We start from the raw sequence: 7931 nt of genomic DNA on the forward strand, positions 1-7931 counted from the left end.
TTTTGTAGGTACATAAAAACGTTTAAACTTTAAACAACTTTAAAATATTAGTAAACAGAATGCAATATCTTAACAAGTAATTCATTTCTTTAATTTTTAGTAAATTAATTTAAACATAAACGAAAGTCTTTTTCTTATAGACAACGTAAAACTTTTGCCTTCCATTGTAGAGGCGTGTTTAGACTTTTTTCAAAGGGGGTTTACAATTTTTTTTGTTCTTAATTTGCCGCTTAAGTACGCATTTCTTAGGTATGCACTGCCAGGTAAACACCCAATATTTAGCCGAAAAACTCTGTATTTAAAACGCTCTTTTTCTGGTTAGAAATAAATACAAATAGTAGAAAAAAACTATTATATTTTTTTATTTAATATACTGTATTAAATGAAGATAAATTAAAACTAAAAGAACCAGAAAAAAAGTTATGAACTTACAAATTGTATATGAAAATTATACAATTAAATTAAAATATCTTTATAAAAATTTATTCTAGTTTTAATTATTTTATACTATTGTTTCCTGATAAAAAAGTTAATTTTTTATAGAGTAAGTTAGTTATGTCTGTAGTAATTTTGTTTTAAATCACAGATTTGACTTTTGATATACAATTTGTAAGTTCATAAAATTTAAAGAGAATTTCAATTTTGATTTAAATGTTAGTATAGATGGAGTTCTTACAATTTTTTTTTTTAATTTTAAACTCTTTACATTTATATATCTATTTATAATAAAAATATTTATTTTCAAGTAATTTAATCAACAAAAATTAAAATTTGAATAAAAAATTTTTTTAGACTTATACAATTAAATTAAAATATCTTTAAACTTTATTTAAATGTTTGTCTGATAGTGCAGGGATTCTAATGATGATTTTGAAATCTGTTTGAGTTGAAAATTTCAAAAATCAAGAATCAACTTTGTGGCTAACAGATATACAAAAATAAAACAACTTAAATAAAAATATTAAAATACCATTAAATGATAAAAGAATAAGTTGCCAGGTGGTGTAGTTGTCTAAAGATGATTTTAAAACTCTCTGAAATTGAACTTTCTTAGGTTTAAACCCAGTTGGTTGACACATAAACAAATAATTTAACTGTTAAAGTACAAACACAACATTATTATATAACAACATAACACAAAAGCTTCACACAACATTATTTTATACAATAAACTAAGTAAAATAAAACTTTAGTGATTATATTGGACGTTTTTTAAGTAAAATTGTACTTACTAGTTCAAAAACAATACTTGTTCGACAGTTATTTACACTAATTAACAATTTATGATGGAAACTAAGAGCAACTTACTAAAAAGTTTGCTAAAAAAAATGCTTTTTTAAAACTATTACCTATTATGACATTACAATCAAAATTTTAATTAAAATGTATTTCAGCTGGGCAAAAACGAGCATTTTTTGTTACTGCAACTTTTTAATCTTTCAGTTTTATAAATTAAACATTCATTATTCAAGGTTTATCAAATAACCAAAACAAAGTCAATAAAGAACGTTTTTAGTGATATTCTAAGAATCTTTTTTTCTTTTCTTTTTTTTTTCAGGGGGTTCACTGGAAACAGAAAACCAGTCAAAACACGCCCCTGTTCCATTGTGAAGCTAAGATGAGGTGAATAACGAAATATTTTATATATAAGAAACTAAAAACGAAGTACTAATAAAATTAGTAATTTACTTTCATAATAATGGAAAAACATAATCAAGGATAAGTATAAGAATACTTCAACAAATAAACCCATCAAAAATTGCATAGCTAAAAATCAAGCTTAAATCATAAACAAATTATGCTTTTTAAAGAAAACTAATAGCAGACGTAATCAGTTATTCTAAAATTCAATGAAAAGAAAAATGATTAAAAACAAACAAGTTTTAACACTACGGGTTTTTCTAATGTTGTAAAAATAAATACAATATGTGTTTTGGTCAAAAGTTTCCAAAATTAAAAATTAAACACTTTGATCGTTCGAAAATTTTTTTTAACACTTTTGATTGGCTAATTTTAAATGAAAATTTTAACATCCAAATTTGAAACTTTCATCAATCTCTTTATAGTTTATTTATACAGTTTTTTCTAGAAAAAATACTTATAAAACTACGTAAATCTTGACGTAGTTCTTTAAGCAATATGCACTAACTAAAGTTTACTCGATATCAAAACTTTAACATATAGGCATGAATTGTTAACAAAATATTTCAAAAGAAAACCATATTCATCCTCTTTTTTATTACGTTTGTTACAATTTTTTTTAGGGGTTGCCCAGGAAACAGGAAACCAAAAAAAAACTGTTGTAGACTATGGTGTTTATTTTCAGAATGGTTAGAAACTTTTAGAACTTATTTGTCTTTCTTTTTTTTGATTTGAATATAAAAACCATTTGAGGTATTTTTTTAAGTCTTATAATTAATTTCAAACTCTATATAAAGGTAACATACATTTTGATAAGTGTTTTCATTTTTAAGTTATACTTTAGACTAAAGTTTTTAACTCTTGGTTAAAGAAATTAAAATACAATAAAAGTATATTCATATTAATAAATGCTATATAAGGGATAACCTAAATTTTAATTAACTAAATGCCATAAATGGTTTCAGTTTTAGTTATTATTTCGATAATTTTGATTAGTTGTTAAGTTCACGAAACTAATGTAAAACTATTAACATTTTGTTATTTGTTCAAAAATAAACTTGTACTTTATTTTACAACATCATGGTACAAATGTTTTTACAAAAAATACTAATAAGAACTTCTTATGATTAAATATTGTATCAACTAATTTCTACCATTAATCACAAACTATGCTGCAACCTTTGAAACAAATCTTTAATAAAAATTCTATGAGTATTCAAGTTGAGTAAGTTATTTAAAAAAAACAAAAAAGTCAATTAAAGTTAAAATGCTTTGTAATTTGTGTGAAATAAACAAAGTAATTACTCTTGTTTAGTAAAGAAAATGTTTAGTTTCACAAATTAAGGTTTCATCCATTTAAACAAAGCAGTCTGTTTTAAATTTAATGTTAGATAAAGGTACTTGTAAAACGCTTGTTAATCTTGTCAACTAATGCAGATGCAATAAAACTGTCCTGTAACTGTCTGTACTTTTTATTACTAGTAAATATTTACAGCATAACTTATAATATTGTTTATTCGTTTGTATTTTATAGAGTGTTTTGACACTTCTCGAAAATAAAAATTCTTTAAAATTACACAGAATTAAAAATAGACAACTAGAAAATTTATGTTTACAAACTTTATTATGTTTAAACGTCACACAGAGCTAAGTTAGTTCTACTTTCAAACTTGTTTGAAGTAGATAAAGTAATTAAATTACGGCAGTGTTTAATCTTAGCAAAATTTTTCCACGAGTTACATCCATTTTTGTAATATTTTCTTCGTAATTTTGTTTTAAGACTTGCTGAAAAAGTAATTTTTTTTTTTTTTTTTTTACAATTTTTCTCAAAAAGCACTTTTTGTTTATTGAGATAAATGCACTAAACACTCACTCAACTTAAGCTATAACTTTGCACAGTCGTATGATAAGTAATAATGTATTCGTCTAAATAAGCTCGTTTTATATTCTTTTAGTCGCAAGCCTCTAAAAATAAATAAGTGAGCAAAAGACTAGAAAGTACATAGGTTTAAAATAATTTAGCTCACCTGTTTGTCATGGACATGACTTTAAACTGTATCCTGGTGTATGACTCGATAACCGAAAGGTTTTTTCGTACACCAGGTCCTTGGACCGAATATTTGAGCGCTTTTTTTTGTTCAACAAACAATATGTTTAGTTTTTTTGTTGAATTTCAGAAAAAAACAAGTCGCCATAAATCTAATGTTTTTCTTAATAAGTTGATCCTATATTTAAAGCAAAATATCATATATTTATACTAAGACCCATAGTTTAAAAAAATATTTGTATTTAGTTTTTTTTTTAATTTAGTTTTTGTTATTAGCATATGCTCTAGTCTAGTACAAGGTTTAATAGCTTAAATAAAGTTGATAGCCAAAATCAACATAAATTTTTTTGGTTAATTGCTTTTTTTATGTAAATAGTCAAAATCAAATTATTTATATTCAACGTTAATTTTTATTTTTTTAAACTTTAAATTTATAAGATTGCTAACCCACACTTAAAAAAATAAGTAACTTTTTTTTTTAAATATGTTTTTGCATTAAAAAAAAACTATTTTTATGGAAAACTTTAATCTTTTAAGTATATTGCAAGTCAAAATTTGATAGCTCCCAATCTGAGGTTTTGCCAAACGAGTAAATAAAAACTACTTTTATTTTTATAACTTTAGAAATAGTACACAATCAGTGGTTTATACTTGACTTTTGTTATTTCTATTTGTTTTTAAAAGCCTTTAAGCCGCGAAGCTGACCTAAAAGTTTGTTTTCTTAAATTATTACGCTAACCCAAGCTGTTTACGCTAGCAAACATTTATATCTATTCGTTTTATTATATTACAAAAGATAAGAAATTCTAATTGTTTTAACAAATTTTGAATTATTTTCATTTGTATTTAGTTTTTATAAATAAAACGACAAATTGTATATTTTACAAAAAAGGTGTACTAAAAGATCTCTTCGTTATTGAGTCAAACACCATTTGCTTAAATTAATTAGAATAAGCTAAAATTATTTTTTTGTTCAAATCAAAGTTTAGAATTTAAAGATGAAAAACACATTATAGAAATAAAACAAAAGACTTAATGCGAACTTCATTTTGGTATAAAATTACATCAGTACAACAGTAAACTAGACAGTACTAAGTTGAACTAATTAGAAAACAGAAACTTAGGAATATCAAAAAAAAAAGCCAAAATATAGATTTCAACAGTTGAAAATTATGCTTTTAAGAAAGCAAAAACATAAAAAATTAAAATAACTAAATTCTTAATTAACTTTTATCTTTTCATTTGTAAACTTTACGACTCTAAATAAAAAACTAAAACTTAGTATTTAACTTAAAAGTAAAAAAAATCTTAATCTTAAATATTGAATTTTACTCGTTTAAAAAAATTTTTACTACCGTGTTGTGACGTAACTATATATTGGTCTAAACATTTACTTGTACAAATTAAAATAGTGATTTCTTATCAAAATGCTATCTTTAAAATATAGCTTTTAAAATGTACACAAGAACAAACTAATTTTTTTTTAAACGAGTAAATTTCAATATTTAACATAATGCTTTAGTTGAAGAGTTGTTTTGTTTTCTTTGTTAGTTATCTACAAATTTCGAAAGATTACTAAATGTTAGTATAGATATTTTTATTTATTTTGTTTCTTTATCTAATAGTTTAAGCTTTAAGATTATATAATTATTAAGTAACTTACATTTATCTAAATCTAGCCTAACAACATAATCTTCGTATACTAGTAACTTTGAGCTATAAGTTTTAATTAGATTTTTTTCAGTTTTTTGTTATATTTTTATTTATATTTTCTTATTTCTTTTGTTTCAAGTTAAGCATAATGTCTTCCTACATGTTATTACATACATTTTTACAGATTTTAAACAACTGAAGATCTCGTCTTAAAACGAGTGAAACATTGTTTTGTTTAATAAAATTTAAAATTAATTATTGATCAATCTCTTTTTATTTTATTTAAGTTGAGAACTTTAACTGCCACCTTTAAAGTATAAAGTACGCAAGTTTTAGCTTAGGTAAATTTATATTTGAAATTTAAAGCGCTTGTATACAAAGACCATTGTTAAGTGCATAAAACAAACTTTTTGAAAATATAGTAATTTAAAATCATTCATTAATTAAGTATTGTAAAATTTCTGGAAAGAAAATGTTTAAACTATTTGTTGAATTTGGTGATTTATGCTAAAAATATAATTTTTAAACAACTTATTTTTAATTTTAAAAGAAAACATTTGTGTGTAATTAAGAGCTAAATTGTGGATAACTTCTAAAACATTATTAACTTACAATAATTCTTACATAAAAAAAACACATATTTTTATCTTTTTGCTTAGTGATAAATAAGTTTTCAAATACAGTTAAAGTGCAGTTCTGTATAGAACTCTGTTTTGACAAAGTAAAAAAAAGTTACTGCTTATTAAGTTCTGAAAATATGCATATGTAATTTTAAAAACCTTTAATCTCCACTCAACGCCAACCTCAATTGTCTAACTGTTCATAAACTCAGTAGTTATAATATATAGTAAAACTAGTTTTTAGCTAAGATTCTTAGTATTTTTGGCAATGCTACTGATAATTTCAAAAATTTATAGATGTACTTGTATACTGGTAGATATCAATTTTTCACTGAGTGTCACTTTTGTACAGATTTATATATGACAATAATAACTAAATGGAGTAGATATTTAATCTAAAATAACTTAAAGTTAGTAAATCTGGGGAAAATAATCTGAAAAAACTTGATATTTTAATAAAAATCATTAAAATATATAAAAATTTTTTAATTTAAATTATTTATTTTACAGATATCATAAAACATAAATGTTATATCTAAATAGATACATTCCATTTAGAACTTTATTAATAGTACAACACATCAAAAGTAGCATTACAGTATCTTTTCAGTAGTTTAGTTCTATTACATAAATTTTTAACTTTAAATTTTCTTCTTTTAAGAGACAAAGAATTTTTTTATTTCAAAATCCTAAATAAATCAGAAAATCCAGCTTTTTTTTGTAAAATAGTGGCCACTCTTAACTATAACTTTTTTCTGCGTTTCTCTTGAAGTAGCCTTAAAGCCCACTTATGAGCGTGCACTATAGTCAAGGCTTTTTTCTAGGTTATGTAGCTTTTTATACATTACTATTTCACTAGGGCTGACAAAGTTTTTATGTATATTTTGCAAAAAAGTAAATATATTTTTAATAAGTATGTTAGAGAAATTTATAGTTGTCATGGTAAATTAAGTTTATAATTTGATTATGGATTGGTATAAATCAAAACTATTTATTAACTTGTATAAATTTAATAAAGTAAAGTATAATACTTACAGAGTTTTAATACAAACTTTATTCTCTATGAAAGTAAACTTAAAATTTGTAATAAAAAAAAAAACATTAGCTAGGAATATTTGAACATTATCCAATTAGTATATGAAAGCTTTAGAAATATCTAATTTATGTTAGTATTAGTTTTCCATAGCTTGTGTTTAAAGCAGCTCTAAAGTAAAATAAAAATAATGTCGTTTATGAAAAAGTTTGATTTTTATAAAATTATATCAAACTTAAACTTATAAGTTTTCTGAAAGTAACAAAAAGTTTATAATACCATCTGTTTGCTAGTTTTTAGTGTATCAGAAAATTTTTAATGCAACCTGAATTTCTCAAAGTATTTACTAAATAAAGTAGAGGTGGCAAATACTTAAACTTATTATTGCTTTTAAAAGAAGAAAAAAAAAAAATTAAGTGTTGTACAGTTTCAAATATCAGCTTTTTTATAGTTATATAAAAAACACTTGATAATAACTTTAAAATGGTCTCAATAGTCCGAATAGAACTAAAAATCACAATTATAAGTTTAGTTTGTTCAGGTTTGCCACCTATTCTTGCTAGCTTAAATATGAAAAAGGAATTCAGTTTGGTTCAGGCTAGTTTAAAAATTTTTCAGGAATTTTCTAAAACTCCAGCTTGTTTGAAGTTATAATTGCCAAAGCAAGCTAGTACAGATTTTTTTAATTTTCAAATTAGTTTTTATGTCTATATTTAATTTTTTTTCTTCTAAATGTTAAGTAATGTATTATAATGTTTTTTTTTTAGTTTTCAAGGTCGATCCAAATTTGTTTTGCTTTTAAGTTTTTATTTTTAAATTTTTGAATATCTTGTTAACTCAAGTTCACTCAGGCTTGTTTGACATAACTCTCTTTTTTGCCTCACAAAGTAGCAGCCCTGTTTATTGTTTTGTCATCGAATTAAAGCTCTTATTTTGC

Source organism: Thalia democratica, chromosome 6 (assembly GCF_965202585.1).
Source record: "Thalia democratica chromosome 6, ktThaDemo2.hap1.1, whole genome shotgun sequence".
Taxonomy (NCBI): Eukaryota; Metazoa; Chordata; class Thaliacea; order Salpida; family Salpidae; genus Thalia; species Thalia democratica.